The following is a 25,592-nucleotide window of genomic DNA, read 5'->3' as shown; positions in this document are numbered from 1 at the left end:
AGTTCAGACCACCCTACCAAAAAATGTCTTCATGGAAGGCTGTTTTGCAAACCACATTTATATTCTCTAATAAATAAACGTAACTCAACAAGCAGGTGGATTTGCTTGGCTTACAAGCGGGAATATCCTTAAAGTAAAGGAAGAAAATGAAGAGAATTTCCAAGGGCAATTTTCATTTTAAAAATCTGTGTCAGAGTTGAGTGGTTTGAGGGAAAAGTTTCGAGAACTCAAGAGATAGAACTGTATGAGTCACCCAGGCCAAATCTGCACCCAAAGCAGATGCCTCACCCCCTGTAACATCCGTGACAGCTTTTTCTTGATCATTTCCAGCCCATTACTTCATAAGAAAACCCATTCCGCAATTGAAAAATCTGAATTATTGGGTAATTCTTTCCAATCATGTGCTTAAATCTACCTTTCTAAAACTTCCGCTGTGCATCTGCCTTACAGACCAACACAAAATGTGTCTGTTCCCTTTACCACATGGCATTCCTTCAAATATGGAGTCATGTCATTTCTTCCTTTTTTCTCTTTAGAGGCTAAGCTTTCGCATTGTCTTCAGTTGTTTCCTTTATGAATTGTTTCCAAGTCCCTGATCATTCTGGTTGTTTTCCTTTGTACCTGCTCCAATTGATCAGTGTCCTTCCTAAGATGTAGGCTCCAGAGGTATGACTTTGTTTGATGGTTCTTTATCAGCAGACCCTCTTACAAGGTTCTGGCTCAGAAAGAGATTTCCAGGAGCAAATGGCAGTTGAACCTGAGAGCAGTTTCTTGCACCTCTTGCTTCTTTCCAGGTACAATTGCAGATGCTAACTCACAAGTCTCCCTGGTTTGGGTGCTAATTATCCTACTTATCTTTTTTTTTCCTTCTAAACAATATCCCCGCTTTAATACAGGGTGGAATGTAATGCTGCAAACACCAGAATTGTGGCTTTCAATGGCCAAATGTATTTTCCGCCAAGATCTTGGGAATTCCCTTCCTCTCCTGTTCTAACAAGTACTGACTTTCTGACTTCTGAGACATTCACTAAGGTTTATGGTTTTCAGTATTCATCCCAAATTATTAGATAATCTAATCTATCTAGGTCTTTCCTGCCTTACTTTACACCTGCTATTGGCAAGTAGAATGGAAAATAGTGTGAAACTAAGGCTGCAACATTCCTGATGCAGGAACATACTGTGATTATCGCACTTCAAGATCTAAGGCATTTATAATCCTGATCATTTTTGCACATCTTTAGCACGCCACTGTCTATCCACACAGGATGCAATCAATAAACATATGTCCAACGAAGGAAGTGGCTGGTATTATACATCTTCCTCTAGGTCTTCCGTATACACCTCGATGCACAGGATATTCAAGATCTATCACTGACCAAATGGACCAATTCTCTGCTTTGCCCATCAAATCCCTGGAGGGACTGAGCAGAGAGCCATTATGAAAAAGTCATATCTTTTTCCTCTTTGAAGTCTGCCTTCCCTGTTTCTGGGCCTCGGTCTTCCCTTCCTGAGATTCAGTGCCTTCAGTGGTTGTATTTTCAGTTGTCCATGGCCCTTGCTATAAGAGCCCACTCAGACTTGCGTTCTACAGCATTACCCACCGTCCCCTCCAAAAAACAAACAAAAAACTCCCAACTCACACCTTCCTGTGCTTCTTACTTTCAGGGCCCCAAAATATATCTGGAAAACTAATCCAAGAAATCTAGTTGTGTTAAGATAGGAATAATACTGATAGCTTGTTCACCTAGTGGTTAAGCATACTAGTGTTCAGAGTCAAAATGCCTAAGTTTGAAAGCCAGCTCTCCCACCCACTAGTGAAACCATGGATAAATTCTTCACCCCTTCTGAGCCCCAGTTTTCTTATCTGTAAAATAGTGTTTATAATATTTCCTTCATAGGGTTGTGAATGAATAGGCAGTGTAAAATTCTTTAAAAACTATCTGGCACATAATACATGCTCAGTAAACGTGAGCTATTACTCCTTTCAGTCAATACTACCAGTTAGACACTTTAGAGGTCTTCGTTTGGATGAGTAACAGTAACTACTACTTTGGAAGAAATTTGCAATCCAGAAAAACATTCTGGTGCCCTTTGAGCTACATTAATTAGGCATTTAACTATCATTTAGGAATAAAGAAAACCCAGATGACCAAAAATGCTGTGATTTCCCTGAATACAAGCAAGGGCACTAAAGCAGTGGTGTTTAAAGTGTTGTGTGTATCCCGGCGGAATGTGAAGGCTTTCTGAGGCATGTGCAGACACAGATGGCTTTAAGGGACTAAATTTTTGGATCCGCAGCTTCCAGAAAATGCCTGAGAAGATGCGTGAGATAAAGCATAGGTTTTTCTTCCCCACCTGCCTCTTCACAGTAACTATTATCCTACTTTACAAAACAAAGGACCAGCTCCCACCTGTCCTAAAGGTGTTCTGGTTCCTTGCTCCAGAATGTAACAACCTATTTGGTGACAAAAAAGGGGACACTTAAAAATACTGATGTTGGTGCTGAGAAGACAAATGACCGTTAGTTGGAGATTCATTGCAAGTCAGGTGGTTTTCAGCAGTTTGATTTCAATAAATTTGAATACATTTATTTTTGTTTATAAATTTCAATAAATCTGTCAGTTAACAGATCACTAAATAAATTATTATTCAATCTTCTAATGTGAGTGTTGGGATTTAACACAAAAGGAGGATGATGAATTGAGTAACATTTCTGTAACACTCCATTCCCACTCCCATCTACTTAATCACGTGAACAAGACTTCTCAGGGCTTATATGCATACAAATGAAAAATGAGTACAGTTGGTGAACTTTATCTCATTCTAGTAAGAAGATATTCATTCATGAACAGGATATCTGAAATAATTAGACAAAGGAAAAACATTCCCATTTATGTTTTTTAAGTTTAAAATTTTATCCAATTATGTTACATTCCACATGTTACATATTCATGTTTGATCCATTCTATACTAATAAATGGAATGGTAATGCAACCCAGGAAAATTTTAAAATGGTGAAATTTCAATTTATATACGTATATTTGCTATAAAAAATGATAATCAATGAAAGACTTTCAAGGCTAAAATAGATTACCTTAGGATAAAATTCTGTGGGAATTAAACTTACAAAGAAAAATTTTATCTGGTAAAATCTTTTCAAAGTGTGAGAGGCAACTATGTAGGTTTAGATCATTTTACAAAAGTCTTTTAGAGATTATGTGAACAAAATCTTTGAAGACCATTGTACCAAAGCATCTTGTCTTTTCGTATATTAGGACCAGCATCTTTCATGCTGAGGCATGACAAGTGGCCAGCATTTGGGGTTGCTAGATTTTATAGGAGAAACTCCATCATGCTATTTTCGTGTGTGTGTGTGTGTACTTCTTAAAGTGTGCTAAGTGAAAAGTCTCGTCTCTATGTGTTTTGTCTCTGCTGTGCTTTCTGGGGCTTAACTTCCTTCCTTTAAGATTAGCTTCCGGTGTAATCATCACTAGAAACCTGGAAAAAATACCTAGGTTCAAGTCCACAGTTTTTGTACTCTTAGGGTTTCCACTGACCTTTTAGTCAAATCCCAGTGCTGCCATTTCCTAGCTCTGTTTCCTTGGATAAGTTACTTAACCTCTCTAAACCTGGCAGCTTCATGTGTAGAGCTAACGTTACAATGCTTAGCTCAAGGGATCATGGTGAGGATTAAATGAGATCATAGGTGCACAGTGCTGGACACCGCCTGGAATAGAGTAAGCACTATTATTAACATTGTTATCCTAGTTTCACTGTGTGGAAATCTCAAAGAACTTCATACCTGCTTCATTTTCTCATTTTTATTCATGTCTCTAACCAGTTCCTAAGGAGTTTATCATTTATCTATTACCCTCTACCTCCCTAATAAAGGGCAATGGCATAAATGGATAGAAAGATAACGTACACTTGTTTATCAGATCCAAGTTATGTGATTTAAGATCAATAGTTATGGGACAAATTATACAGGCCAAATCTACTCAATCATGGTAGACACGACTAAAATCTTTCAGGTGACCTGATTTACTTCATTGAAACAATGGTCCTGAGATCATAGAATTGCCTAATGGGTAGCTCAGAAAGACTGACTATTTTTGGCATGTTTCACCATGTTTGCATAAAGCTGGCTATGATGTCTTTACCGGAGTAATGAGTTAAACAGTCAATATTATTAAGCTAACGTTCATAGGAAAGAATTTGAATAGAATTTTTCAAAGCATTTTGTCTGGATGTGGGCTCTGTAACGATTCTTCAGAAATCTTCACTAAGTGCTAGGGTGTGGTGGGGATGGATTTGTCCCCCTGCAAATAGTTTTGTTTAGTTTTTAAAAATCATAATCACAAAATACACACAATGAATTTTAGGTGATATTAATCATTAATGCAGTTCAGAGAAACAGTGACAAAGGATTATTTTGCAGGCAAAAATTAACCTCTAGCGTTGATCTCGAAAAGGATGTAGTCAAAACACTTCCCACTGGAAATTGCTCATTCCTTTCAACACTGTTTTCTTCCCCCATCCATCTAGTCAAATTACAGACATGTAAGTCATCCTTGACTCCGTGCCTCACTCTATCCAATTGTTCGTTAAGACCTAATGATTCATCCTTCTTAACACCTACTTACAGAAATCCCCATTTCCACTCTTTATCTCACCGCCTAAGCTTAGATCCTCACCTTCTCTCTGTCCTGAACTTCCTAAATGGTCTCCCTCCCAGAGAAAATGGTCTAAAATATAAACTTTAGTGCTTAAAAAACTTCAAAATCTCCTAACTGCATGCAGGATAAAGTCTAAACTCTTTAGTATTACACTTAACATCCTCTAAGATTGGGCCCATCTACCTTCCTAATCTCTTCCTCATCTCTCTCTTCCCTCACATCACTACTCCAGCTACCCTGAACTGCTTACACTCCCCAGACTCAAGTACTCTCATCTCTATACACCTTCCAAACTTTTTCCAGTAGAGAAAATCACTCCCATATGTGTCCCACCACTACACCTAATTTATATACTGCTACATTCTACCTATCTGAGAACACAGACCATGTGCTATAATCTCTGACCTTATCCTCAGTACCAAGTGTAATACAAACAGGAGACACTTAATAGATAATTGAATAATTAATGAATAAACAAATAAACAGGCACATCTTGTCTATACGCAAGGTAATCCCCAACATAGCAAAGTATTTTTCTTTAGTTTCTAGTAAATTGCCTTTGGGAAAATCTAGGCTACTTCAGCTATGCTAAAGAAACGACCAAAATTGATTTTGGTGGTGGCAGTGCTTGGATCAATGTCTTAGGCGAAGAGTGTACCTCTGAGTGCAGAACAAGGTAGTGGCTGCAAGAATAAACATGACAAAATCTAAAGGGGGAGATGAAACTTGTATTGTCAGAGTCAGCTCTGCTTAAATAGCTACTGCTACCTCCATGGGGCATTTACTTCTAGAATTCATCTTTGCTAAAACCTTCAGGATTTGATGTCTCGGTCTCATAATGAAGGCCATTCCCTCTAATGATAGCAAAGCATCAATCAGTATGACACAGTGTGAATGAAACCAACAGGATCCAGGGCACAGGTCAAGGGGTTGACCTCACATAGGGCCACAGGAAATGCAACCATTTCAATGGGAAGGGAGGCAGAATTTATAGGTACAGGTGCAGGGAGATGGGAGGTTTGGTGGAGAAGGATAAGGAGGTTCTTTTCTGATTGTTCTTATTTCCTCAGTGAAATATCAAGCAAAGTAATCAGCTGAGAGGGAGGAAGAGTTGGGTCATTGGAGGTTTGAAGAGAGAGGAAAAGTTGTGAACTGAAGCTCCCCAGAAAGTGGGAGACGGATTTGCTAGTAAGTGCAGGATGATTGACGTCATTTGAGGTTAGTGCCCATGAATTTCAAATGTACCAGTCTATCTAGCTGTATATTTTCTCCAGCTCTATTCAGCTGCTCAAATGCAAACAAAAATGGGCGAAGAATTGGGATTAACCAAGTGAATATAATAAGCATCTAAAGGGGCAAGGGAGTTGAAAGTATATCTGAGGGAGTAATTATGAGGATGAACCAATGAAGTAAGCTTCCCTCCTTAGAGGGAAGACAGGCTGTGGAGGAGATAATAGGCAGTGAAACTGGGAGAAGGAGAGTGGGAGAAAGTTCCACGGGGAGTGGAGGGGGGTTATTAGAGGAACTGAAGTGGAGACGTAAGAGTGGTCATCAGAGAGTTTTGAGGGAGGTTCACTTCTTGAAAATTATATGGACTGGGGTATAACTGTGGGAGTAAATGACTGAGGTGAGGCGGGTGGAGGTCAAGAGTATTGGAAATGGGATTAAGGAACTGAGAGACCAAGTACAGGATGGATTACCTCTCTGGATATTGAGGCTCCAAAAATTCTGATGAGAGTTTTGGGTGGGGAAAAACTGAGTGAGCTAGAAAGTAAAGTCTTTACTGAAGATAGATGGAGACCCAGAGCTTAGGAGAGAGGTGGATGATGTGCATAGAATCTAATGGCAGGTGTTTTCAGGGAATTCTTTAAAAGAGGTGGCTAACAACCTTTGGAAGAAGAATAAGAATCAAAGACATGCACCCCACTTCCAGGTGAGGGAAAAAAATTGCTTTCACTTAAGAAGGCTGTGAGAGAAGTGGTGTCTTTAAAGTATATTTGTGTTTCAGTTAGGACAAACTAATGCAAGTCAAGAGAAAAGAGGTTGTTCATAGGAGACTTTGCTGAGGCTTGATTGTGGGAACACAGACCAGGAGAAGGGTTTGGGAAGAAATGGAAATAGAATCCAAGTAAGGAAGGTGCTTTCTCAAGATTAGTCCTCAGGCAGCTTGCAGTGGTGAGGTAAAGAGGTGTATTGAATGTAGAACTTGGGAGACTGGGGAGGGTCTCCACAGAAGCATGCAGACCTCTGTCAGCCTCCCTTAATTCTGCCATTGGACAACTGCTGAGGTTTAAAAGAAAGTCTATTGGCTTGCTTTCAATCAAGAAAATGCTAACCAATAATCAGTTTTATTCATTTATCAATTATTTATGGATGCCTACAATGTATGGGGAGCTGCTCTAGACTCTGGGTGACCAAACATGGTCTCTGTTCTCCTGGACTTTATGGTGTGGTGGAAGACAGACATTTAAGATAAATAAACAAAAAAACCCACAATAGCTAATTGTTCCAATTACTATAAAGCCAAAGAACAGGGTGCAACAGGATTATGTAACACAGTACTTTATGGAATTTGGTTTTCCTATATTCTTTTGAGTATACTATATTGTCTAACCCCAAAAGGAGAGCTAGGAAATAAAACTAGAGGTAGATGTTAAGGTTTGATTATTTTCTGAATTAATTAATGAGACTGATTGAGGTGACATTGTGAAATAATGAGGCTGACCTCCAAAAGCCACCCAAGAAATTACCTCATTACCACATATTCATAATCTCTCTATATATGTCATTTTCCTGCTTGTGTGTAGTCCTTCTCTTGAATTAACTTTAAACTGTAATTTACCATGCACTGTCATTTAAGTATGGGAAATGTTGTGTGGAAGTCACTTTGGAAGAGAGATACCAGGTATGAATAAATGGGAAAGACCCAAGCTCCATTTCATTTTTCTGGGTGGAGATGATGGAAAGTTGCCCATAATAGAATGCAGAAGTGCCTTCTGCTGGAATGTGCCCTGAGCCCATTTAATCACAGCATAAAATGTAAATCCAAGTATTTAGGACCACATGCTTAACTTCAGTTCTGTGTCTCCTCTCTATACAGCATTGGGTCCCAATGACTCACTGGCAGAACATGATTGAAAGAAGGCTGGGTTCATAAAAGGAGAATGCAAATCCCTAGGAAGAGGATGACTGATGAGAGAATGCTTGCCAACAAGAAAATATCAGATTTTTTATGCAGTTTGGGATTTTTTAGGCAACGCAGGAGTGGAAGGAATATCGCATACCAATCTCCGTATTAGGAGTGTGATGTGGCTTCCAGAAAACTAGATTTCCCAGGAGATAGGAGCCTTTCTAATACTTCATTAAAGCCAGTAATACCAAGAGTAAGGTTTGGATAAGCTTTAAAAATTTCCAAACCTGCCTACCAACTGAGAAATAGGACATCTTTCAGTCTCAAGGGTGAGAAACTAAACTTTCCCAATCCATCCATCCATCTATCCATCCATTTAGTTAATTATTTAGCAATCCTTCACTGAGGTAGTTATCAGACATCTAACTGGGAGTCACAGATCAATAACACATAGTTCCTGTCCTCAAGGAGCTCATTTATAATGTAATAGCAAGTCACCAGAAAACTACAGGGGCAATTTTCGTCTATGTGGCAGCTGTTATGATAGAATTAGCACAGGTACTATGGAGACACATGATGGGGTAGGCAACCTCACCCATTGTGGGGAGTCAGGGTAGTTGTCTTTAAGCAGGTAATATCCACGATGAGATGTGAAAGAAGTAGGAGATAGGCAAAGGCGAAAAGAGAAAGAGGAATTTTGGTAGAAAACAAGGATGTGCTTTTCATTCCTGGGTAAAATCTACAGCTGCTGGGCTTGTAACTCAGCTCAGGTCCCAGCGGGTTCTGCAGGAGCAAGGGTCTTCTTGAGGCTGTAGCATCCATTCAGACCTAAAGCCACGGCGTTAGTGATCTACAGGAAGGTAGGTGATGTAACTGTTTTTCAGAAGATAAGCTGAGATAAAAGTTAAGTGATGAAAGCTACAGCCATATGGTAAAATTCTACCCTTGAAAAGTGGCTTTTAGCCCAGGAGCTAAAGGATGAATAAAATTAGGTGGGAAAAAGAACAGAGAAGAACATTCCAAGCAGAGCAAATGGCCCATGCCAAGGTAGAGAACATGGTGTGGTATGGAGCACAGGGGAAGAGCTTGGCAAGATGAGGCAAGGAGTTAGGGAGGGGAAGACTAAGTAAGGCCTAGTAAGCTGGCCCAAATTTGTGAAATATTACTTGGAGTATCCCCAAAGGTGGCAAATATTTGGTCTATGAAGACGATTATTGAAAGTAGCTAAAAGTCATTTGGAACCCAAACTAATCAACAAAGCAGGTGAATAGTCTAGAAGAGCCTTTTAAAATCCAAAACAAAATTTAAGTTATGAAATAATAAGATAAACGTTCTTTTATTATAAGTTCTCTCTGAAGGCCATCCAAAAACAAAAAAAATTCCTAATACGCTTTCAGAAACAGTATCTTCTTAGAATGAGTACATTTCTCCAAAGGCAACTTCTTTAAAGTAATAGCACTCAATTAGATGCATGTTACTTTGATGGAATTTTCTTTTAGGTGCAACTTAGTGATGTTTGATCATCTAAGAGTACCCCCTGACAGTAGATGAGATATTCGTAAAGATGGCAATTACCGTTGAAAAGCACAGTCCAGATTTTGAAGCTATGAAATGACTAAGCCTTTGTAAAGGATACAGCAGGGCCCCTTATCTTCTCCAGCTCTCATCCTAAGCAGTGTCTTTATTCTTTCTTAGATTCCCCCTGGGTTTCTTACACCGGCTGAGTAGGGGCAATGTTGATTGTGCATCATTAACAGCCACAAAACCTCTCAAGGGAAGTTCCCTCTTAATTTTACCCAAGAGGTTTGACAAGTAGCAAAGTACAGCATAGGAGAGTATGAGACACGTCATCTGAGGCTTCCCAGAAGATTTTAATTACACAGTAGGGTAGGACAGGGAAGGCATTTACAAAGTCATTCTGAGCAAGGAAGTTTTAATTCAAAATGAACTACGAGTTGGCTATTTAATTGGGACTTGTGTCAAGATGTAGAGCTTAGAAGTCCCAACTGAATGTTTCGGGCCCTTTTCCTGGATTTCAGAGAATCATGGTTTGTTTTCTTCTGTTTTTTTTTATAAAGGAAACAGAGCGGGAACATGACATCTGATCAACAAACATTTGAAGAGTGAGTCGGTTAGAGTCTTACATGTGTTTTCTCTTGTTCTACAATGTTGAACTAAAACCACTGAATAAGAGCCAAGGAGAGGTAGATTTCAATTTAGTACACGGAAGAATTTTGTAATAACTAACATTGCTTAAAAAAGAGATTGTTTGCTTCAGTAGGTAATGGACATCCTTCCGCCCCGACCCCACAGCCCTCCACCTCACTAGAGGCATTTAATCAGAGCTAGGTTAGATATGCAGGAAGCCTTCCTCCCTTGGTCAGGGTGGGGATGTTGGTTTAGCACAGATTCTGAAATCAGGGGTGTACTTTTCACAGGACGGACCTACTGAATAGGATCTAGGGTGGGAGACGGTGAGCCCAGCAATCTGCATTGTTGACAAGCTGCCCAGGTGGTCTGATGCGCAGCTATCCAGGCACCAGAACTCAACATGGCGTGTGTGAACCACTGTTTTAAAGAAGTCTACTTTCTGACCACTTGGTTCATTTTTATCATCTCTTGCTCTCTCCCACAAAACCTTTCTTCTCCTATGTGCTTAAGGTCACTGGTGTTAATCTACTATTTTACCAGCCTGGAAAATAATTCTGGCTGGGAATCACTGACCTAGATGACATTTGAAGGGTTCTTGTTCTAATATTTTATGATTTCAGATTCGTTTACTAACTCTCACATTGTGCTGCTGGGGTAGAAAAAGCACAGGCTTGGACTGAATGCTCTTGCATTGCCTGGGAAGCAGTTTCCTGACCTGGATAATGCTGGACTCTGAAATAGACTGTGGGATGTCTCTTCCTCCAGGTCATGGCAAACAGGATACACCTGGGGCCTTAGGAAGGGCCACTGTGAAATAAGGGGAATGTCTGGGAAAAAAAAAAAACCCTGGAAGTCCTTTCAATTCCTATGATTCTATTTTTAAACTTAGCTAATGTAAGAACAGCAATATTTAAAGTGAAACCTGATTCTCACTTCCTTGATGAAGCAACAGAAATAGATGTTCCCCATTTGGGGAATGAACAAAACGTCTAGAAGAACAGCCAAGTTTGCACTCAGAGGTTCCTTTCTCTACTTCTTAATACCTCGGTTTTCATTTTGTAGTAATAACCCGTTTCTCATCATTGCTTTGACTGATAGCCCCAGCATGTCATGATATAAGGCCTTTCCTATAATGAAGTCATTCTCATGGGGAAGGGGTGGGTGCACAACTTGCTTAGGAAGCCTTTTTCCTTAGCAAGCAAACTTCAGTGAGAAGGAAAATTATTTTTCTAAAACGGGCAGTAACAGCTGAGTTCCACTACTCAAATAACCTCCTCCAGCCCAATTCCTCACTAACTCATATCTTTTCCAACTTAGTTATCCTTTCTGCTCTGCAGTAGAAAACCCTCATTTGAAGAAGTGTTGGGAGAAAAATACTCTTTTTTTTTCTGTTCCTGCTTGGGTATGATAGGACCCAAAAAAACCAAGTCGGCTCTCTTCTGTAACTTCTTTTATCTTCAATAATGAATTCCTGCTAGGAAAATAAGTCAGTTAATTAAATGCCCAAAGATTCAAATGATTTCACAAATTGTCTTTCCTTTAAAATTCAGAGGACTCCACTGTGCATAAATGTTAGGACAATCATATATTGGTTTGCGTAAAAGTAGCATTGATTTACAAGAAATTCCTTAATGAGTTGAAAAAAATCAATAAGTAGAATGCTATGCTCTAAAGCTACATCTTTGCCTCAGTGGCTGGTCTATAGAAACAATGCTTTTATGGGATCAACATAATTTCTATACAAATAACCCATTGAAACATCACCTCTGAAAACTTTTTGGTGCTCCCAGGAAGGAGGTAGCATGAGTAGGTATTTGCATCAAATTCCTCCTTCCTCTGACGGCTCACAGTATTTCTTTCTCTTTGATAACTTCCACCTATGAGGTGGAAATTAATCTCTGTTTCATCATTAAGTCCTGAGAAGTGTGGCTGGGAGAGCAGCAGTATAATTTTAAAGTGATGAGAGGCTTTATTTGCTAGAATTATGGCAAGAACCAGCCCTCTTGAGAAACCGTCTTTTCCAAATGCTGTGGGAAGTTTCACCTCTCTTGGGATAGGCTTTTCAAAAGGTGCAGTGAAGAGGCTGCTGGGTCAGACTGGAAGGAGGAGCCGAGTGGAAAACAGTACTGTTCTGGAGATACCACCATGAGTGAAATTTGAGGGATAGAAAGAGATGACTAAAGAAGATTTGGGGGAGTTTGCTGTACGACGTCCTGCATAGAAGCTCTCTGCTGCTTCCTTCTAGACCCCAGTAAAGCTATCCGAGATTTTCAAGGGTTTAGGAAACAGAGGATGACTTTTTGTAAGAGATCCCTATAGTGACTTGGTTTAAGGCCGGAGCCAGCTGGTCTGTTTAGATACTTAGTAAATGATCATTCAAACCAAGTTTATTTTTGATGTGAGCTCAAGGAGAGCAGCAAACACACACTTGAAACACTGGTGCTCAATTGCGGAGTCTGAGTTTTAGGAGAGTCGTCTGAGCCAGGTGTACAGTAGAATTTTCTCGAATAGGATATTTTAAACTGGTAAGCTTATGAAATGGCTCATCTCTTACTGTGAATTTTAATTTTTAATTTTTTTGATAGTTTAAGAATATATATGTATATGTACATATATCTGCACACATATATTTGTGTATATACACACATGTACACACACACACATAGTCTTTTTCTTCATTTAGACAAAGGAAGTGAGGAAAGGAGGAGCTATTAGACTCCTTGGTCAACATCCCAGACTCAGTTTTTGACAAACCCAAAATAGGATGAGTGGCAACCCCCTACCTAGTCTACTTCCTGATGATTTAACATAAAACATATCATCGAGAGAGGACGAGATGGTTTGTACAAGGAATCTATGAATATAATCCACTATATTCATAGTCAAAAGAAAACAATAATTCAATCAACTTCCTGATAATAAAATTCAAAATAAAAATTGATAGACTACTTCTTTGTGTGAAAAAAGGTTTTCAGCTTAACTCAAGACCCACCATCATGATGCAGCACTGAAAGTGTTCCCATTATAATCAGAAACTGGATAAAGACAGCTATTATCAACATCATTACTCAAGATTATTCTGGAATTACCAGTTCATGTGATTAGGAAAGAAAAAGAAAATAATCATAACAAAAGAGGTAAAATTTCTTTTTTTGCAAATAATAGATAGATATGTATACCTGGAGAACCATAGGACTGATTAAAAAATTATTACTGATAACAAGAAAATTCAGCTTAGTGACTGGTTAAATAATTAATTCTCAACAACCAGTAGTTTTCCATAACAAAAGTAAATGACAAAATATAATGGAAAAAAGATATCACCTACAATAAAAACAAAAGAGATAAATGCCTAGAAATAAAATAAACAAGAAATTTGTTTAAAAATATTAAACAAAGCTTTAAAGTCTGTACAGGAATGTGTAAGAAGTCTTGAATCAAGGGAAAAAATAATTTTTTTAAAGAAATACATAATATTAAAATGGTACCAATTCTCTTTAAATTAAGGTAGAAATTTATAACAATCCCAGTAAACCTTCCAGGAGGATTTTCTTTAACATGGCAAACTGATTATAAAATTTATATGAAAATAAATAAAAAAAGTGGTCCACAAGAAAAATTCTGATCCACAAAAGTATTGAGGGATGAGTAGTACTCTTAGGAACTAAAATACTGTATTCCTAACACACAGAAGAACGCCAGTTACATAGTAGGCACTCAATAAATACGATGGATAAAGGCACAAAAGAATGAATTTAAACCAGAACAATGAAAACTACTTGGTGCTGATAGAGATAGAAAGATCCATGGAGTAGCAGAGAGAATCTAGAGACTTACCCAGATTTGCATGGGAAATTAGTGTAAGAAAAAGATGATACTTGAGTCAGTAGAGAAAGATGGATTATGCTATAAATAATGTTGGGATAATTAGCTAGCCATTTAGAGAAACAAAAAAAACAAATAAAGCTGGATTGCTGTCTCACTCCTTATATCAAAATAAATTCCAGATGCAGAAGGAAATAAAAAGTTAATTTTATCATAGGAGCGGGACTTTCTGATCCAGAAACCTAAGGAGAATAACTAAAAAGTTTATGATAAAATTAAGAATTTTAAAACTTCAGCAAAACTAAACAAACCAAAAACTCACCATACACTAAGTAGAGTAGCATGATAAGCTTGGAAGATAAATTGGATTTGGATGAATTTGTAACAGAAACTGAGTAGGACAGTCGGGGAAGCAAGAAGAGCAGCATTAACAGTGCCAAGAAAATGAAAAAAAATGATTGAGTGCAAGATGCAAGGGCAGGAATGAGGAGATATAAAGGCTGTGCCTCAGGAAACAAGAGGAAAGCATTAGTCATCAATTGCTTCATTTTTGTTTGGTTGAGAGGCTCAGAACTTCATCTGCTCCTCCAGAGCACTGCAGTCTGTCGGTCCCTGTCTTTGGATGAAGTTAACTACGATGCAGCTGAATAGGTAACACGCCCAGACAAGAACTGACATGTGGCCTCCATTAGGTAGATGATTTGGTTAGACTTCATAGCAAGGTGATAAAAACAGCAACAGGTCTTCTACGTTGGGTGCATTCTCAGTGGCAACATGCTTCTCCAAGAATAGCTCAGAGGCCAGCCGATAATAACCTGGGATGACAAGTAGAAGCAGAAGGACTCAGCCCCAGCTGCCTGTAAGCTTTCTCTGGGCTGAGTGGAATAGGCGTGCCTGTTGGTGTTTTCCAATGAAAGCTATAGCTGCACCCCAGTCAGTTGGTCAGCCGCATTACCCTTGGCACAGATGTAGGTGGAATGTCCTGGAGCCATTCTATACCACGAGCAGCTTTGGAATAAACATTCTCTCTGGCACTGAATGAGAACTTAGTCACCAAGGAAAGTATGAAAAGAGTGAGGAAAATGTTCTGTCCTTTGCCCTCTTAAATAAAGTTTTTTTTCACCATAAGGTCAATGAGAGGGATTTTCCATGGAAGTTCAGGATAGGAGGTGTTGCATTGAAGTTTTGGCATAAACCATGCAACCTGACTTGCAAACTCTGGCAAATGCACTCAGTTGTGAGTGTTTTGAATATCCCTCTAGGCTCCTGGGGCAGAGGCCAGGGTTAGTTATTTCCTGTAACCTCAGAGGGCCAGAGGGGCACATGCTCACTTTTACCTCACACTTATCCTCTTCTTGGTATACAGGGCATTTGGACTATTCTGTATGAAAATAATCAAATCTGGATTCCTGAGTGGTTGGCTCTTCTAACACCACTAGATCAAGTCAGAACAAATTCATTTTTATGAGGAACCACTCCTGGCCTGAATTAAAAGTTTTGTTAATCCTCAGTGAATTACAGCTTTAAGATTTTCCTTGTCAGTGAAAACCAGTTTTTTGGTACCACTGGTAATAAAACCCACTGAATTCACATTCAAATTGAGGTGATGAGGAAAGAGTAGAAGTCCCCGTTTCTATTTGCCATACCCCTCACTCCTCGCCTGGCACCCCCACATTTCCCAGCTCTACATACATTTTGTAATCTGGATTTGAGACAAAAGCCCCAGTGGATCAGTTCCCACCAGATGAAAGCCAGAACAGAAAGTCCACAGGAAAATCCGGGAGATCTGCTGAGCCATAACACATACATTTTTCTAAGTATCTAAAGGAAAGTGATTACGGCAAATATAAAAAACCTCAATGATGTAAGATGCTTTGTTAAATTCTCTGAGAGCATTTTTATCTTTCAAGGATGAAAGTACAGTTAAAAAACTGAAGGCTTATTAAGGGCAGCAATTTACCTAATTCCTTGTCCTTCCATCAAAAGCCGTGGCCAACTTCTTTCAGAGTTTTTCCACAGTGAAAGTCAAGGGAGGAAAATTGAAGGCAGGTTCTCAGCAAGCTTTCAGGCCCACATCTGAGAGCAGGATGTGTGGTGAATACACAAAGGAAGCAATAGTTTAAAAAGTGATGATTAGGCCTCGCAGGTAGAAAAAGAAATGACAGTTTCTGAATGTTGATAACAAATAGGTGAACTTTGGCCCTGCAGATACTAAGTCATCCTAAGCAGAAGGCAGTCAACATTTGCTCTTTCCTCCTGGGTAGGCGCTGGTGGTGTGGTGCTCGGAGAAGACCGGCAGGGACTTAAGAGCTAAGACAGAGGGAACTCAGCACACTTAGTGGGCATAGTGTTCACGTATCTCATTTGAGCCTTATAGCTATGGGGAGAAACTAGCTTGCTTACCAGAGGCTTGAGGATCCAAGAGTGTGCAACTATGTACAAGTGATTTTTCCATTACCGTGGTATCTAGTTCATGTAAATGGAGATGTCACCCCACAGATCTATTCATTGCTGAATTTGCCAGACTCCATCACTATCTACCTATCTATATACCTTGACTTGTTTTGACATTTGTCAAAAACAATCCTTGTAAAACTGTCGTGAAAACAGTCCTCTACATAATTTTAGAATTCCCTTTCCTTCCAATTTATGGCTTAACCAATGTAAATTTATAAAACACAATTTTATTTGATGGTAATTAAGATATCTGAGCCAAGATAAATATTATCAAGGTTTTAGATTCCTTTGTTTGCATCTGTTCCACCCACTCGTTATACTTTTTCTACTTAGTTACCTTTCTAGAAAGCTGCAGTCTAGCTGCACTCCAACACTTGATATTTTTGTGTGAGATTCATCTAAGGTCTTTATTTTCTAGGCTTTGGGACTGTTTTCTATTGCTAGTCAAATGCCATAATTATGCTTGTGTACTCTTCTCCTTGCCAAATATAACATTCTAATGGGCTAATCCAGTTAATCAGGCACATGCCCATTAGTTACTCCTGGATTTCTCAGCCTCTCTTTCTCAAGACCCAGTCAAACAGCTTTTCCTCAGAGGCCAGTCAAACTGTTTGAGCTTCATGGATATCTAATGAGGTGGACAGGGTGATGCAAGAGGAACAGTTGGGCCATTTAATTTAGTTCATTGTTTTTGATGCTGGATCTTTTCCTGATTTTTCTCTTTTATTTCACATTTTTCACTTTTGGTGATCACCTCTAGGCATCCCAGCTTATATTTGAAGATATATGTTCGAATCAATAATGTTCAGGGATGGATGAGCAGGTTTGCGTGTCTTTGTGAATAGATGGCAGTTGGATCCAAAATTGTAGAATATACAATTGAGCATAGAAATGGTCACCTACCTTGATGGAGATGAGGTTTCAGGTTTCACCTCTATAGCAGACACTGTTGGCATTCTTCCCAGATCCCTTCCAGTCTTTTCTTGTGTTTTTACGCAACTCATTAGCTTCTATGTGCTTTTGTTTCTGGTGCCCACATATAAGACTCCCCTTAGATACTCCTCTAGTTACTAGACCTTTTTTTCTTGAGAGCTTAGAAAGCCAAAGAAATCCTGGGAAGTTCATTGCCCCCACCACCATTAGCCAATGATTGGTCAGTACAGGAGCATACAAGTCTAACTTTCGTACATAACTCATAACCCGGAGTTTCCTTTGGGATCAGACTGCAGCTACTCTCTAGGGAACTTTGCCTGAAGTTGTACCCTTGCTTGACTCTCTACCCACTCTATATCCTATTTTCCCTAATCCCTTACTGAGATCTGAGAATCTAACTTAAGATAATCTCTAACGTGAGTAGATGTAAGAGTAACTAGAAATGGAGAAGTCAAGTATAGACAAACATATACAGAGGCCAATATTAAAAAGGGTGTTGATGGTAGTTCACTGTATGCAAAGCTATATTGGAGATAAAAAGGTTAAAATGGGATTTAAGCTATACTGAATTTAGCAGTGAGTAAGTCACCAGAAAAACAAGAAAAGCAGAAAATTAGAACAAATCCATACTGGAATACAGACAGATCTGGAGAAATTTAGCCATTAGAAATTCATAGTTTACAATTAGGAAAGCACTGATTAATTTCTGGGAGAGAGTATTCCATCCCCACACTTGTTCTTATATTTTAGTCACAAATATGCATTGAATATCTGCAACATATGCAAAGTATTCCGCTAGGCATTTGGAACTATTTGCAAGTCAGATAGAACCTGGAGTTTAGTAGAGAAGACATTAAAAGCTAGTCACGTGTGCAAAAAGTGGGTAAGTCCTATTTGTGGTAAGTGCCTTGAAGAATGTTTGCAAAGATCCATGAGAGCATATAACAAGAATTCATACTCAGGCTGAGGGGTCATGGGTTAGCATCCCTGAGGTAGGAGTGTATAAGCTGAATCGTAAGTGGTAGAAAAGTTAACTGGGCAATGGAGATGAAAGATAGCATTCTACAACAAGAGAACAGCAGATGCAAAGCACTTGAGGTAGTAGAAAAACACTCTCCCATTTAAGAAAGGTAACTGGGTTTTTCCAACCATGAGGAAAATCTCCCAAAAGGACTCATCTTTTGATGTTCTTTAAGAATTTCAAATTCTTTGATTCAAAACTTCCCTAAAATATACAACAATAAACAATCAATTTTTCATCTTGGGTGGCTCGAGCAGTTCAGCCATTTAGATGAATAACCATAAACACATATCACTTAATTTCAACTTGAACTAATTTTGCATTATTTAGAAACACTCTGATTCCATTCAAGGGAGCAGAAATCCACCTCATCTTGATCCACTTTTCTGACAAAAGTGATCTTAGGAATGCTCTGAAATCCTAAGTCAGCCTTTGAGGTCTGAAACTCTAAGAACTGGAAGAACACCACTTTTAGTGTGGGTCACAGTGAGGATGTGGGAAAAAAAACCCTACTTCCAGTTCATAAAGATTGAATGACGCTTCATTGTCTCACTCGTCATCTGACATTTCAGAAAGAAAAGTAATAAATATGCTTTAAGGTAATCCAAAGAATGTACAACCAGTGGTTCATTCAGAAAGACTAAAATTGGACTGGCATTTAAGAAGAAAACCCAGACTACCGTACCAATGCTGAATGAAGACGTGTTATTGGACTGGGTAAAAACTTCTAAAGAGCAGTAATGGAATTCCCATGGGTTTAAAGAGTTGTGACTTGACTGGCCTAAAAATCAATGGTGAATTTCCCTCCAGATTTTTCTCCAGCAAAAGACTCATTTGTTGTGACTACATATCTTACTCCTCATTTCAGTTTTAATAAATGAATTTTCCCTAACTGGAGATCAAGATATTCAAATTTAAAGGAATGAAGAAGGAAAATAATGATCCTCAAGGGCTCTTATGAAAACCACAAAAGTGAACTTAAAGCACTTTATGCAGGGAAATAATATGTTCATTTAACAATGGCCATGAGAGCATGCATTCCTTTCTAATTAAAGGGTCATGCACTTTGACCTATCCTTAACTCTCACTTCTTAGGAATATATGAAGAGATGTTCAGAATTTTAATTAAAAGTGTTAAAGACACAGTAAAATAAATATATCAGCCCATAAAAGTACTACCTCATAATATATTTTCTGGCTCAACCTACTGTATTACATATGTTTGTACAACATATTACATTTACAAAACTATAAGTCAAGTTTTCAATTCCATTCCAAATATTACTGCACCAATCAGCATTTCTGAGTTTGGGCTTACTTCATTTAGGTTCTGTGGCAGTGAACTCGTGTCACCTTCCAAAACTCAAACATTATTATGTGACCTTCAGAAGACTTGACTATGAAGTATCTTTAGAAAATTTTGCATTCAGAGAATCACATGAAATTTTCTTATATGATCTAGTCATTTTCTAAAGTGGTTGCCATCTCATTTGTTCTGAAATATAATCCATAAAAAATGAATTCTACTCCATTATCTAATAAAAACCAAGTTTACACAGTTAGAAAATGACCTGGCATTTGCCCTGGTTCAGTCTGCTGAACAATTAGGAAAATCATACAGAATGTTAAATTGTGAAAAAGCTTTGTGTTACATACTGGTATTGCCACATTTGTTTTCACAAAAATTCTACAATTTCTCTAGGTATCTCTTCACTGACACATCTGAAGACCTAATGACTAACTATGTCACTGGTAGATATAAATTAATAACAGCGTTAGTCACTGGATCTTAAAACTAGCTAATGTACATTCTGAAACCAGTTTGAAACAATAGAGGTTTGTTTAATTTTACCACAAGGATAGTACTTTTGAGTCTGTTGTAAGGTCAATGCTGTACCACGTTTTCATCATGACATTTAATTTTAATAGAAAAGAAACTAAATGACCTGATTTTGAGCCCAACACACTGGTAGTAGTTTATGAAATGTCCAGAAATTACTTTCTTTCTCAGCTGAAGAATGTCAAGCATATATTTTATAGAAGGCATCAGTTATCTACATTATAATCCTACAGGACCAGTTCAAAATTTCAAAGCATTGTGAAAATACTTCTTTGTATTTTAAAAATCATTTTAAATCACTTTCCCATTCACTAATTTGACATATACATACCTTATAATACACGCATGTTAGTGAATATAACCAAGTTGACGTAGTTCCAGGTCTGGATGTTAAATCTCCCCATTCAAAATAAAACCCGCTTTTCACTACAGTCTTTGCCGCAATTTTATTATGATCTAAGGTGCTGCCATAGTGTAGATTGCTGATTGCTACATGATTCAATAGAGAATTCAAAGTCAAAAACACTGAATTTGATCCTGATTTTCTAATTAATTCAGGCATTGTTAAGCATTCAGGGTTTGGTATTTTTTTTTTTACATTGGAAATATACTTTTAGAAAAATCCAGCACTACTACAACTCTAGTGCTTTGCTTTATGCATGCAGACTATATACCAAAGTCAGAGAATCAGAATTACAGCTCTCAATCATTAGCACTAATAGTGAATGAATCTATATAAAATTAGCATCTACTTAAATCCCAAGTCCTTTGATTTATTTATTATGCCCTCTTCTCAATAACATGTTGCAATCAGAACATCTAAAAAGCAGCAATGTTGACTAAGTTTCATCTTTCCTATTCATTTTACAATTTATTTTCTAAGTTTTTCATGATTACATGGAGATTATAAGTCTCCAAAGCAAGAAGAGAAGAGCAAATATTCTAAAAGCTTTCCAACAGGAATGATTCAGAAGAGTTAGGTCTGGATCATCTAGTTTGTGGCAGGCATGCTTCTCTTGCTTTTCTTTTCTTTTTTAAGTGACTGGGAAAATTCTGATGGAAGAGAGGACTGATAAAAATAGTCACAATAAGAATCAAAGATGATTTCAGAGTTTTATTTACTCATAATAAAACATCCTTACTCTGCACCTTATAGACATTCAGCTGTCTTTAATGGATCCTCCACTAATTCCAGAGGTCTAAAAAATGTTCTGAAAGGTAATAATTCCAATAAAAGCAAGTGTCACCTGCACATCAGTAACTCATTTATTGGTAGAAGGGAATAACGCTCCCTGTTCAGTTAAAAATTCCTTCTAGTACATTGTAACTGAGTGTCGTTGCGTTGGATTGGGAGCATGAATAAGAGAGCTCTTTAGTGAAGCCAGAACTCACAGGTCACCTACAGATCTGTGAAAGAGCCAGGGATGCCTTGATGAAGAGGGTCAGAAGGGGAAGTAGAGAGCCACATCGAATAAAAAGATGCTTTGGAGTTAGAATTGAGAGGACTTGACTAACTGATTTAATAGAGTGAAAAAGGAGGAGTCAGGGTAATTCCAGAATTTCCAACTCAGATAATGGAGGAAATGTAGGGATTAGTAATAAAGAAAGAGAATGCAAGAAGAACAGGACTTTTTAGGTTTTGTTGGGGTAGTGAGAAGCAGAGAAGTGATAAATTCTAAATTAGATGAGGTATATCTGCAGAAGCAAGACAATGCGAAGAGATTTCTAGGAAGCAGTTAGAAATGTGGATCTGTAGCTCAAGAGAAGTCTAGGGTAAGGGTAAAGACATGTTTTAGGGGACATGGGTGAGAGCTGAAGAAAGATTTGTTGGAAACACTCCAAGAAAGAGTAAAAGGCAAGATGAACAACAATTAAGAGACAGATAAAGGAAGAGAAGATCAAAAGAATGGGTAAATGAGACAAAAAGAAAATAAGAGAAACAGAAGCTATCTTGAAGTTGAAGGAGAAGAGACTTTCAAGAAAGAAGAAGTGGTCAATATTGTTAAATACCATAGCCAGATTCAAAGAATGAGGACAGCAAAGAAGTCATTGGATTTGGGAAATAGGATTTTTTCACTGGTGACCTTTGAGAAGGTCAGATCACAAGGGGCAAAAGTCAAATTTTAGTTGGTAATAATGTATGAAAGGTAAAGAAGTAGAGGTGGCAAGTAAGCCTTATTTCACTAAATTGGGTAGGAAAGAAAATAAATGGTGGTGAAAGGAAGGAGAAAGTTGAGTAGTGCAGGGTTTTTCAGAAAGGGGAAGGAGTAAATATGTCCATGGATTGACTGGAACTCATGCAGAGAGAGAGAGAGAGGGATACAAAGAATGAAACTGATTGATGGAACAAAACCCCTGAAGATGCAGGAGGAAATGGGACCAAAAATATAGGTAGAAGAATTAACCTAGCAATTCAGAAGAAATATTTCTTCCACTTTGATAAAAGAAAGAAATGGGTAAAGATAATAGGTGTGATATAAGAACATTTTTACTTGATAGAGTTTCTTTTCTCAATGAAATAAAACCTGGGTCATCTGCTGAGGCTTTGAGCAGAGTAGAGAAATTTACTGTATTTTCTATGGGGAATAGGAACAGAAGTTTCTGAGAAAGAATAAAAAAGCTGTTGAGCAAGGCTGACTGAGATCAGAGGTAACACATTTGTAATGAAATTAATCAACAGCATCATGCCCTTTTCCTCCAAGAGGTTACAACAGGCCTAAAAATAGGAACAGAATAATCAGAACATTAAGTCGTAAATTGGATGTTTTCATTTGGCAGAATAATGGGGAGATGAGAACAGTTGTGGGATATGGAGATGGTGTACTTGAAAGTAAAGGAAAGTGAAGACAATAAGGACTTGAGAAAATAAATCTAATAAATCAGATAAGGCAGCTAGAATTCAAAATTATTTCAATGAGGAGGTATAGTGGGTATGAGGGAGAGAGATATATAGAAAAATAAGAGGTTGTGGCTAAAATGGAAATTTCAGAGTTCAAACTTAAGGTCACACTCTTCCAGGTACTGACAAAGTCCATGGCATATCCATATAAGTAAATGTGTTGCTGAAGTAGAAATGAAGGGATAGTTGGAGAAGAAAGATAAAGCAATCATGAGGGCATTAGATAAAGCATCAAGATAAAGACTAGAACGGGATGCTGTGTACCAACTGTGGACTAGTTATTAGATTCTACACCAGTTCTGGGGCGTAACCTTCAGTTGGAAAAATGCCAACAGAGAGGGTGAGAAAAGGGGGGAAATTCAACTGCAACTAGTAATATATTACTTAGATCACATAGGATATGGAACTGCTGCTGTGTGAATCTGATGGGAAAAAAGTGGTAGAGTTAGATGGCATGACTTTCAGTGGACTAGAGGCTGTTGAGCTAAGGGTGTAGTTAGGAAGAATTTGTGGGTTAGCAAAGAAAGCAGAGCAGCCTCCCAGGCTCAAGAGAAGGGGCTATGATAGAATCAGTGCTTCTGCCTGAAGGGCATCAAAGGAAGTGATGTCACTGATAAAAGAGGTGAATAAAGAAACCAGCTAAAAGGTGGAAAAGGGGGGAAATTTAAGCGTAGGTGTAATTGAAGAGATAACACTACAGACTTACTGAAAGCTTGGTGCTTGCACATAATATTAAAGCATAATACAAAAATAGCCTTTTTACATAATTTAAGCGGAGGGCTAGAAGATAACAATCACAGTCTGCTTTTTTTTTTGTCGTGATATCTTCAAAATCTAGAGCATTGTAAGTACTCTAAAAGTATTTCGTAAATGAATAAATAAATAAATAATTGAAATATTCTGTCCACGAGATTTTGGGTCATTTGACTACCTTTTGTTCTGTCACCTTTGGTTCAAACTTTATTCAAAAAAGCCTGAGTTTAAAGATGCAGCCTATGGCTATAGATGTAAACAAAGCTAATTAGTTATAAGGGGCTTGTAAACATGGCTTAGGTCTTTCTTTGAGCCAACCTAGGTTTATAAAAATTGTTCCAAGTGTTTATTTCCAAAATTCCATGGTTTTTAAAAGATACTCTGGAAGAGATGGATTCATTAGAGGTACTTTAGTAACCATGATAGAAGCCAAGATAAGACTAAAGAGACGTCATTCCCTGCTCCAGGCCCTACTGTCTAGTTTCATCGACCACAGCGCTGTTGTTTTTATCCATTTTATATTTGGAATTTCCCAATTAAAATTTACTTTCTGTTTTTTTGAAGGTGGTGTTGTGGAGGAATATGATTTCTTCGGAGAGAGGATAGATTTTCAAATCTAACTATTAGTCCGGGGCTCACCAAGGGAGTAGTGTCTGTAAATTCCCTGATTTGGAGGAGAAGTCTAGGAATAAGGGTGAAGTAGAGGCAGACCTGTCCTTACAGAGCATGCGCCCCAGATTCAAATCAGATCAGTGCCTGATATTGGATTGTAGTGGAGCCAGGTTGCAAATTCTCTAGGAGCTGATAGAAGTAAACCTCTGTGGGGAAGGATGACATTATCCTAGGTCTCAAATTATGTTTGTGAGAAATTTGTCAAATATAAAGTCTAGCAAATGACAAGAATTAATCATAGACGTGGGGAGACAAGGTAACATAGGTGAGAACCAGCAGAAACAGCAGATACAGAAATAGACCTACAAGGGCTCGGGATACTAAAATGGTTATCAGACACAACTTTAGAATAATTCTGCTTATATTCAGGGAGATAAAAGGTAACATTGAGAATTTCAGTAGTGATTGGGAATTATTTTTTTTAAAGTAGCAAATTTGAAAAAGAGTTATATAAACCCTAGAACATAGAAGACAACCAAAAAACTGGACTCTCCCTCCACCCTCCAAAAGTAACCCTTCTTGATGGTATCAGAGAGCTAAGGCAGTGAAGAATTATGGGGCTAATAAATGCATATATGGATACTTGAGTTACAACAAGTGAGGGAAAACATTGTTTTCAACAAATACTGTCAAAGCAATCAAATATCTATAGGCAAAATGTGAAATTTGACCCCTTCCTCACACTACATAGAAAAAAAAAATCAATTCCACATATATTCGTGACTTTGGGGCAAAGAAAGAATTATTGACAATGTTAGTAAAAGCACTAACCATAAAGAAAAAGAATGCTGGTAGAAAACAACATGTAGAGAAGGAAAAGTTGAAGATAAAGTAAAAGGAAAGTTGATCTAAGCTGCCCAAAGAGAAAGGCATGGAGTAGGATGGAGAACATAGGTGGCAAAGCTGACTACACAAAGAGGAGCAGGTGTTTCGCTGGAGTCCAAAGGAAGAAAGTAAAGATATGTGCAGACGCAGGTAAGCTTGCAGATGGGGTTGCATGAAGATGAGGAGTTCTTACTGATAGATCTCTACTTTTTTGGCGCAGTACAAGGTCAGAGAGGTAATCTGTTGAGACTGTGGTAGAATGTGTTGGGGTAAGAGGCCTGGGGAGAGTGGATGCGCTCTTAAGTAGTCACTTTTAGAAATGGGAGCTATAACTGATGAAATATTTGATTGTTTTGGCAGCAGTGAGGTCAAAGTTAAGGTCGAAGACCATGTCTTTATCATGACACCAA

The 25,592-nt window shown here is 38.2% G+C and overlaps 1 long non-coding RNA gene across 1 annotated transcript in view; it reads right to left on the bottom strand.

Annotated features, from left to right (window-relative positions):
* The window catches only part of LOC124249339 (uncharacterized), a 179,163-nt gene that overhangs the window by 46,670 nt on the left and 106,901 nt on the right, over positions 1–25,592 (bottom strand). The gene's annotated exons all lie outside the window — the stretch shown is intronic.

The sequence above is a fragment of the Equus quagga genome, chromosome 13 (genome assembly GCF_021613505.1).
Source record: "Equus quagga isolate Etosha38 chromosome 13, UCLA_HA_Equagga_1.0, whole genome shotgun sequence".
Taxonomy (NCBI): Eukaryota; Metazoa; Chordata; class Mammalia; order Perissodactyla; family Equidae; genus Equus; species Equus quagga.
This window is presented reverse-complemented; position numbering and strand designations above follow the sequence as displayed.